At 39.8% G+C, this 11,063-nt stretch overlaps 1 protein-coding gene across 1 annotated transcript in view; it reads right to left on the reverse strand.

Annotated features, from left to right (window-relative positions):
- Positions 1 to 11,063, reverse strand: part of SND1 (staphylococcal nuclease and tudor domain containing 1) — a 458,234-nt gene that overhangs the window by 275,336 nt on the left and 171,835 nt on the right. The gene's annotated exons all lie outside the window — the stretch shown is intronic.

Genomic DNA, 11,063 nt, shown 5'->3' on the forward strand with positions numbered 1-11,063 from the left:
TGGCGCCTTAGCTGGTTGAGCCATAGGCGCCGAGCCCTTTTTATGTTTTTCATAAATACACAGGGGCTAAGGGTGGTTAGAAATTAGGCCTGCTGGGGAGAAGTCAGCTGTTTAACTGGCTACCCATTTCAAAACGTAGAGCATCAAAGTATATATGACAAGCTCCAAAGGACTAGACTCAGCAGCAACCAGGCAGGCAAAAAGGTACACCACGCAGGCAGACATGGCAAAATGGAGCAAGGCACTGACTTATTTACTTCCACTTCATCTGCACTACTATTGGGGAATAGAAACATTATGAATTCCAAGTCAGTGGAGAGATGAAAAAGCAGGGCAGTCAGGGTTTATCAACCTTCTGTCAGAGTTTTAAAATAATAATGGGAATTCAAGCCAAAAAATAATAGTTTATTGCCTACTAGTTGAATAAATTCTTCTGTGATTTTTAAGAAGAAAAAACTGTAATGTTGCACAATCTCAATTATGGGGTTAAAAAAAACCCATAAAGGTCGATAACCCTAAGGAGTGACCCCTCAGGTTGCCTCATGGAGTCTTCAAACATCAGCCAAACCATGGATTTGAAGCCCTACTACACCAGGCATCAAGCATGTTCACAATCAAACAAAGAGGTGAGCTAACAATTGTAATTCATAAATAGCAAAACCTAAGAAAAATATATATAGCCTAGCTGTTTTTAAAGATTTGGTTTGTGTTTCAGTCAGAAAGTACTATGCCTAAAGTTTCCTTGAATTAGGGCTCCAAGTCCACATTAGAATGAGAAAATTTAAAAAGTAGGTGACAAGAAAACCCTTTCCCTAGGTCAGCGCACACGGTGAGCTCAGTATACCCCTTCTCTACATAGAAATACACCTATTTCTTGTAACAAAGCACACAGGACAAATCCCACCACTTCTACAAAGGCTTACTGAGAACCTTAACTTGGTTCTTCTCAACATCAGGGCAAAGTCTCGGGAACTGTAAGCTGAGGAAAACACAAGACAGAGGTTAGACATGGGAACTACTACTACAGAACTGAACACAAAATTATAGGAGGACAGAGAATGCTAGACTTTGCATGGGGGGCCAGGAATACAGAATCAGGGTAAGCTTCTTGACAGAAGAACAAGTGTGAAGGCAAGAAGCTGTGAAACAGTTTGGCACGTCCATGGAATGGTGAGAAGTTCTCTGTGCTGCATTATATGGAGAGGAGAGCAGGAAATAAGACTGAAAATTGAAGCAGGATGTTCATTTGAAATTACAACATTTTATACACAGTTGTCTTTCTTTTGTTTTAATATTCACGTATGGAGTTGGACTGTTTTCTTCAGGCAACTGGGTATCACTAGAGCTTGTGACATAATCAGGACTATGCTTTCTGAAAGGAACTGCCACAGCAATGTGCAAGATGGCACAGACTAAAAGGAATGTTAAAGTAAAGTTGCAGTAATTAACGTAAGAGATAATGAACACAGAGACTAAAAGAGATTCACTGGAAAAGAACACAAAAAGCAGGATAACTAGGCAGAATCTGATACCTGGTGAATTTGGTTAATGAGAAGACTGGAGTAGAGGTCAAGAGATTACTGGCTCTGAAGCTTAGCACAATGGATGGATGATGACATTAACAAAGATCTGCAACAAAGCCAAGTCGGATTATAGGTGGAGGGAAAAAAAAATCACATGGAAACCCTAAACTTTATTTTGGACTTCACAGATGGCAGCTATCTACTGGAATCTGTAGGTGAGTATCGAATAGTCCGCAGCTGGAGAAAAAGATTTGGAAGCAGAGAAAGAAGATAGGAGTAGAAATATTCATGAGTAAAAGTCAGCAGTATGTCTGGTAGCTGAGGCCATTAAGTACATAAGGTCACCCAGCAGGAGAGACCTCTCTTATCTATGAAAGAAAACTATGATCTGTACAATGCACATTAATATTAATCAAATGTGCCAAGTGACACATTTTTGTTATCTTACCAGTTATTCAAATCTGTTCCTATTCAACTTCTCACATGATAATCTTACTGTAAGACAGACTCTAAGCAATTTGTGACAGAGATGATATTTTATTCATTTTTATTTTACCTTCTCAAAGGTACCCAACAACTATATAAAGTATTAGTTCTACGAGAATAGGCTCTATCCTCAATACCTAGACCATAGTTTGGCACAGATTAGTTGCTCCAAAAATATTTGCTAAATGAATAATAGAAATGAGTTGGTTTCACTAGGCTCCTTCTTATCACATGAAGGCCTTCTTAACATAGTAAGTGTTTATGCATGACCAAAGCTTCAAGGACTGAGTCCTAAAGAGAATAAATATACCAACTACTGACATTTATTTTCAGAGGACTAACTGCTCATCAGCCCCGACCAGGTCAGGACAGTAAAGCCCACTTGCAAAAACCAGAAGAGGTGAAAAGGCAAAGTTGAAGAAAAAAACACCTAATCTAAAAATGCCCAACTGAAGAGAAAACCTGGGATTTTTATAGTCATTGAACACTGAAGAAAAATCCTGGGATTCCTATAGTTACCGAAGAAAAGTCCTGCCTAGCTCCACACGTAGGCTCCAATGCGCACTGTAAGCAGGCAGAATGTTAGAGACGGTGTTTCAGAAGACAGGCTTGCGCTAATTATGCCTAATGTTCTATTCATCAGCCTTGAATGGGATGAGTGAGGCTCATCAAGAACTACTGCCAGGAATGTTTTCTCCCAGGGTGTGTCATATTTCAAAATGCTAATTACTGAAGTAGAAGTGATGGAGGCCTTGTGACTAGTATGGCCATGAGACAGGGCAGCTTCTTAAGTGGACATCAGCACTCATCCTTCAAGGAAGGAAAACAGGACAACAGACTCAGGGTGAACCAACTAACAAAACTGGAAATGTACTTGATTGTATCAACTGTCAGCTGGTCTGGAGGAGGGAAGGCATTACCATCCAGGAGGAATACTGACAGAAAGAATAAACACAAAGGAAGCAATAGACAGGGAATCAGAGAGAAGAGAACTCTGACTTTACCAGATACCTTCCCACAGACTACTGTAGCAAAAGAATTACTGAAGTATAAACCCAGAAATTAGAAGTCTGGCCAAGAGTTAAGTGACCACATTTAAAAGGAATCTAAATTGCTTTCTTACAATATTAGTTTCCTAAGGCTGCCACAACAAAATACTATAAATTGGATAGTTTAAAACAACAGAAGTTTACCCCCTCAAAGTTCTGGGAGCTTTTAAGTCTAACATCAAAGGGTAGACAGAGTTATTACACCTCTGAAGGCCCTAGGGAAGTGTCATCCCTGATTCTTCCTAGCTTGGGTGACTCTAGGCAATCACTTTTCACAGTCACTTTCCTGGCTTATAGCTGAATCACTCCAATCTCTACTCCACTGCCACATGGGCTCCCTCCCTCTGTGTCCAGTGCTCTTCTTATGAGGACACTGGTCATTGACTTCAGGGCCCAAATAACCCAGTATTAGTAAGTTTTTAACTTAACTAATTACATCTGCAAAGACTGTATTTCCAAATAAGGTCCCACTCTAAGTTTCCAGAAGGTATATTAGAGGGATGCTATTTAACCCACTACACATACCACCAGGAAACCTGAGATAGTTATGAAGTAGAATTGCTACATTTTAGGAGTACCTGAAAATTGGCCAGAAAAAAGATAACCATATAAGTGAAAGTAAAAAGGGCAACTCTAGTTAACAATGGAAGAACTTCTTTCTGATAAAAGCAAAGTGTCACTCAGACTTTAAATACATTAAAACAAGGAGCCCATATTTTTAACTTTATAACTGCATGACCTCAATTATGAAGATGTAGCTTCAAAATAGCACTTCCATCACCCAAGTATAAAAAGCTGACAAAATTTAACATTGGAACCAATGTAGACACTTGTGTATCCTATCTTCTCATACAGGCATAATTATTCATATCCTTGGGAAAGAAATATTCAAGCAACCTAAATGATTAACCCAACCTTACTCACCATAATAGGCTACACAGAAAGAAACCTGGGTGTGTTGGTGCTCCCAAGGTGGACTATTTCTGAATGATACATGTTATAATCATGTATTATTATGTTATCCCTACATAGACCCTTAAAAGGAGATGAAACCACTCATATTACAGAGGAAAAAAATATTGAAAAAAGATAGCAAGTCCGGTTTCTTTTCCAAATGAGCACATCTGTATCCACTGTTGCTTTATACTCCTCTACAACTTAAAGATATTCTGCACAGTATCATCAAGCCCAAGCTTAAAAGAATCTATTCTCTGTAAACCAAGAGGTATAGGAAGTTGGAAGATTTGCAATTCAGCACTTTTTATAGGGTTTTTTGGCACATAAGGGTTATTTTTAAAGTGGGGAAAAAAGCCTGTCCTCTCCCTACCCCCAAACACAGCTGAGCTGATTCAGCACAAACCTCCCCCTAAAATAAAATCTCCGTTTGCAGAGAATAAGCATGGAAAGTTCCAGCCCCAAGGACGACATTTCAGAAATCTAGCTAAGAAGATCAGGAGTGGGTGGCTTAAGTCAAGCCAACCACAAATTACGTTATAAATACAAGAACTTTCACCAGAAAACTACGAGCAACTTGGGAGTCCAAGGAAGAAAATCTTTAATAATATGCAAAATAATAAGAGTATTACCCAGAGGTATGAGAATCTCGAGGATTCTGGTAGCTAATAAATCATTTCCCACAGGTGAGCATATAGAGAACTCTCCAGAAATGCAGTTGAAAACTCTAGTTTCTTCATTTAACTTAGAGATGCTTTCTGTAGAGGATATTACAATATACATCACACAAACAACACACTTCACCAAGAACTGTGTGCTCAGCTCAACACCCTGATGGCCCCCAAAGTGCAGAGGTTCACAATCTGCAGACAAAAACAAAAACAAAAACAAAAGAGCATTTAAGTGGCAGCAAGAAGGTACCTTGCTGAGTTTCCAGCAATAGGTAACTCCACAGTCATTCATTTCTGTTCAATCTTCACTAAACAAGGGAGCTAATGACTCAAGGTATAAAAGATTAGCAACATTCCCAAAACCCAAAGAGTAAACGGCATATGTATATAATAAACTTTGTTCTCCAACACATACTGACACGTTTCTATCATGTTCTATCTATTCTTGTTAGAAAAAGGAATGGTCAGAAATTATAAGTCATTCAAAAAGTCTCTCAAATTTGGTTAATGCATTCAATCATTTATTGAAAAAATGTGCAGCCGCACTGATGGTAACAGCTGGCAGTGAGAAGGCAAGGGCAAGCAACCTTGTATACACCTGTCAATTTAAATCACAATGCATTCACAACCTTCCGGCCTATTTTGATCATTAATGTAAAGGACTTTTCCACAGTGTGAATGAATCAAATTAATATGAAATGTAAAATGTGGAGATGGCAAAAGAGATGTTTATAAAATCCAAACTAAAATACATCAGAGGTAATTAAGAACAAGAAGCTTTGTACTTAACATAGCTGATCAAGTAATACACTGCAACAGACAGAACTTAAAAGTGTTTCTAATGAAAAGGACAACCCTGTTAAACAGTCAGAAAGAAGGGTGGAGTCCTTCTCAGGAGAGCTCTGTGTCCTTGAAGAGCTCACACTAGCTGAGTGAAAAACCACTCCTGCTAAGCAATGTTACTCCCAGTACCGTCAGAGATCTGTCCTTGTACAGTGGAACAAGCACCTAGAGTGCGCCTTTACTTCTCCCTGGCTCTAGGCCAAGATAAAAAAGCAACACCTGTCCTTCCTTTCTCCCTGACACTCCCAGAACTCCCATCTATGCCAAGGGATTGAAAGAAAGGGAAATCAAGCTTCAATATAGGTTTAGCAATGTTCCCTATGATCTTTCATTGTCTGTCTAACTAGGAGCAGAACATGTAATCTGACACTGGTTTCTCTGAAGAATAATTTAATGAAACACCACCTCACAGGGACACCTCAAAGACTAATGAGATAATGTCTAGAGGGCTGAAAGCACTATGCAGGCAGACACACGGTGCTGTCACTACCTGCTGACAGCTGTAGACTAGGACAAGGCAGCTGAAGAATCAACTTCATGTAGCATGTACAGTGTATGTTATATACAGGAAGAGACATTATCCCCAAAAAGCATCAAGTCAGTATACCCATGGGAAAACTGGACCTTTCTCGATGCTCTTTGATTCAGTACAGGAATTTAAAGCATTATTATCTGGGTAAAGTACTTAATTTCTGTGGGTTCTGGTTTCTTTACCTTGTAAAGACAGAACAATATGTAAATCTTGCCAGGTGGAAGTGAAATTTAAAAAATGAAAACAATGCTCACAGAGTTTAGTGCTTACCACAAACTCAATACATGAGAGTCCTAATCCTTTAAAATCTAATGGACATTATTGAAAGTGCTTTAAAAAAAAATTCCATCTCATTCACAGAATAAATTTGAATAGTATGAAAATTATACAATGGTGGCCACCAAATTACAAATGAACCATATAGCCTAAAGGTCACTTAGACATTTAGATTATTTTGTTCCATAGAAACAAGGCTATAAACAGTAGCTGGGTTGCCAACCTAGCGCACAGAAGCACATTTAACCAGAATAGAAATAATATCATTATATAACTGTTTCCAGACTGATTTCAGACTACTGAAATGAGGAGGCTCCCTTACCCTGATTCTTGAGGGAAAACCAGGAAGGTGGCTACAGGAATTCAAGCCAGAAGAAATAAAAGTAAGGCTTCAACAGTACAGTGGAAGAGGAGGAAACATTTAGACACATCCCCCAGGCCTTTGTGAGAGACTGGAATAACAGAGTTTCAAAGATGTCTCTGACAACACAGATAATGGAGTAACTCCCCAAACACTGAAGGAGACCCAGTTGTCTGCTAGATGATCATGACTTTAGTCTTGGACATGCTGAATTTATATTTTGGTTGTATACATGGAGATTGTTTCTATCACCATACCCCCAAAAGTACGTACCTCAGAAAAGAAAGATTTTAAAGCCACCTGAACTTGAAATAACTCACTAAATGATTTACAGCCCCATAATTTCACAAATGTCTGCAATGATCAAGAAAAATGCTCAATTTTAAGTGCCTAAAAAGGAGCCAGTCTAGTTCACAGAACAAATTTCAGTTGCATGAAAATCATACAAAGGGGCTTGGTGCCCGTAGCTCAGTGAGCAGGGCGCCAGCCACATACACAGAGGCTGGCAGGTTTGAGCCCAGCCTGGGCCTGCTAAACAATAATGACAACTGCAACCAAAAAATAGCCAGGCGTTGTGGCAGGTGTTAAGGCAAGAGAATTGCTTAAGCACACAAGTTTGAGGTTGAGCTGTGACACTATGGGACTGTATTGAGGGTGACATAGTGAGACTCTGTCTTAAAAAAAAAAAAATCATACAAAGGATGCTACTAGTTTACAAATGAAGATCATCTCTATAACTGCTTATGCAAAAGAAATAGTAAAAAAGATGTTAACAGAATAGGCATATATTTGGGGAGAAAGGTCTCTGATGACAGGACAGCCTGCAATGAGAGCCTTTATTGCCCACATTAAAGTGTCAATGCACTCTGGCTTCTTGTAATTCCATCCTTTCTACCATTTTTGACCCTCCAATTGTCCAAATTCCACCTTTAAATACAATGGTTCCCATGGCGACAGAAATTCTGCAATTAAGGGACTGAAGTTATAGGAATGATTCATATGTCATTTGTGAATGCTGTATTACACAAATAAAAAATATTGAGCCTCAACTTTAGATATTCTATGTTGGGAGGAAATCCCCATGAAGATTCTAGTTATTACCTTATTCTGCTGAGAGCCAAATGCCCAGCACATACAAACTCTTGTATTCCACTGGGTGACTTCTAAGCATTAAGGACAAAAAAAATAATGACAAAAAAATAAATTGCTCTTGCTTTTATAAAAGGATGGTAGCCCTGGTTCTTTCAGAAGGGCGTGAACCTTACCATCTTACACATTAAGGAAGTCATTCTGGAAAACTAGAAGACATGTTAAAGTTACCATGAATTCCATTTCATGATAAGCCTCTAAAGAAATAAACATGAATTTTTTTTAAACCACAAGTATTCCTTAGTCAAGATTTTAGTGGAAGGACAGCAGATGGCAAACAGAGGGATTGGAAGGGCATTCTACCAAGCAGAATGGCAATCTAGACAGCTGTTAAAACACTTTAAGAATAAACATGTATTCTTCTACTGCTTCCTCAATTAGAAAGACACATGCACACTCTTTAGCACTAGCATATACTCATTTTGTGAAATCTAAAGCCCCGATGCCACATCTAACTAGGTAACACTTGAATCCATGCAATGGATTAAAAAGCAGAACCAACAAAGAAAGACATGGAAAAACATAATGATTATTTAGTTGCACACTGAAATACTTCTCTTGATCTCAGAGCCAGGAATAAGTCATATCTGAAAAAGGAGGGCTATGGTAGATTCTATACAAATACAGCATTATTTAGCAAAACCAAACCACATACTTTACTGGCATCTGGGCAGACATGAAACTCTACCACCATCCTAGAGTCTCACAACAAAACTCCATGAGAGAGGGAAGGCAATTAGTACTCCCAGTTCACAAATGACAAAACCAAGTCTCTGAGGGTAGTATGGTTACTTTAATCAGTATTTATCCAGAATTAAATCTGAAGAGTGAATCAACATGAATTTCTAAAACTGGGATGGAAGTCAACAGAGTCAACAACCTTAGCAATCTGCCATCAATCTTATTTCTCTACACTCTAGAAACTCCTTAAAATTGTCATATTATGGACTCTCCAGGAGGGTCAAATAATATTGCAGGCAGAGAAGATGATTTTACTGCCATTATCTTCCTTAAGCTGTGTCAGGCTGCCATAATCAGCTTTCATCCACATAGGCACATAGACACACATGCTCCCTCGTGGTGCCTCTTAATCACCATGTGCCACGCTGAACAGCTGCAGAGGTCTGAAGGGAATTGGCAGAAATGTGCAGTGATGTGCTAGCCACCCCCCTGAGGCAGCAACTGCCCTGCCTGCTCCCAGACGCCAGAGCACATGGGTGTTCACTGTCACAACCGATGGGCCCAGAAGACAGGCAAGTGGTTTCAGGTGGTGAGTCAGGAAAAGCAGTTTGCATCAGGAATGTTCCAGCCCAGCAGAGCTGAGCTGCATACTACTCCCTACACAGAGATACGATATTCATCATTTATACAATGTCAGTGTAGGGGACAAAACTTGGGCTCAGCACAAATAGAGTCCAATCAACTTTGTTGCAAGGGAACGGGCAAATAAGGCTTCTCTCACTAAGAAAGAACGTAACTGTTTAAGAATTGACACTACATCTGGCTCGGCGCCTGTGGCTCAAGCGGCTAAGGCGCCAGCCACATACACCTAAGGTGGCAGGTTCGAATCCCCAGCCCGGGCCCGCCAAACAACAATGACGGCTGCAACCAAAAAATGGCCAGGCGTTGTGGCGGGCGCCTGTAGTCCCAGCTACTTGGGAGGCGGAGGCAGGAGACTCGCTTGAGCCCAGGAGTTGGAGGTTGCTGTGAGCGTGATGCCATGGCACTCTACCCAGGGGGATAGCTTGAGGCTCCGTCTCAAAAAAAAAAAAAAAAAAGAATTGACACTACATCTGACACTGGAGGTCGGTCCTTTTATCCTGTGACAGAAGACTTTACAATGGCCTGGCACACAGTCCTTGAGAGCAGAGGCTTGGGCTAACCTCCCAGGCCCATTCAGCAGCTGCTGCAATAAGCTGTGATCTATGTTCCCAGGGATGAAACAGAATCAGGATAAGGTAACATTCAAAGAAACCAGATGATTTCAGTATGGAAATCCGCACATGTGAGGCAATTCCTTGGTTGTCTATTTGTAATTGTTTATGAGCCAATAAATGAGTGATATGATACCAACTTGGTGAAATAGAGATGTTAGACGTTAGATCAGATAACAGGAGATCTAGAAAATGAAAGAGGCTTAAAGCCATCATTTGCACTACACTTCATGAATGAATACAACATTCTGTCAAGTTTTATACAATGACAAATGAGCCTATTCTCTGAAGAAACCTGAGAAGATTTAATGCTCATTTTAGGGAATCCGTTTTAGTTTCCCTACTTCAAAATTAGCAATTTCACCTATGTCCAACTTCAAAATTTCTTGTTATAATTTATCATCGCAGTGACCATGATATATAATAAAATAGGTCATGTTTATATTTACAACACATTATTCTGGCATAGCAAAAGCCTTACCAAATCTGTCACAACATAGTGACAACAGTTTAAAAGTAAGAAATGCTAATATGGCTTTCACGTGTTATAACCACACAAAATAAGGAGTGGCCTTACCCTTCTGAGGATATAATAAAAATCAACTCAAAATGTGGTCTATCTCCTAAAATCCCTACTGAAATAAAGAAAAGATGAATCATAATCCTTGCCTTTTCTCAATTACCAGGAAAGGAACCATTCCATTCATTTTCTTTGTTTACCTAGGTCCTAGGACATAAGAAACCACCCAGGACTTTTACTAGCGTAAGAAAAATAAGGAGATAACCGGAAGGCTCACAATCAGCTTCCCAGAATACAAATTCTATAGCTGGTCACAGAATATTATGCTTTAATGAAAGACACACAAAAATGCACTCCAAGGTCTCCAAGCTGTAATACTAGGCTACAAAGTCAATATGCTACATAAAAATTTGCACAGGAACTTCAGGAAGCCATGTACACCTACCCGCCCAACAAAAGGTGCCCATAGCAATGCAGCAGAGGCTACAGGAAACTTTATAAGCCATAGAAACAGAAGTCGCATTCACATCATAGTGCATTCCAATAAGCATGCTCCTATCCCAGGAGAGCCCCTCTTTCCCCTTTTATAGCCAGCCTATCCCTCAGAAGCAGGGGAAACATGAAAAAAGCAGCAACCTTCCCTTACTAGTAAGTCCCATAGCCCCAGACTTTTTTTTTTTTTGAGACAGAGCCTCAAGCTATCCCCCTGGGTAGAGTGCTATGGCTTCACTGATCACAGCAACCTCCAACTCCTGGGCTCAAGCG

The sequence above is a fragment of the Otolemur garnettii genome, unplaced genomic scaffold (assembly GCF_000181295.1).
Source record: "Otolemur garnettii isolate 467f Iridium unplaced genomic scaffold, OtoGar3 scaffold00037, whole genome shotgun sequence".
Taxonomy (NCBI): Eukaryota; Metazoa; Chordata; class Mammalia; order Primates; family Galagidae; genus Otolemur; species Otolemur garnettii.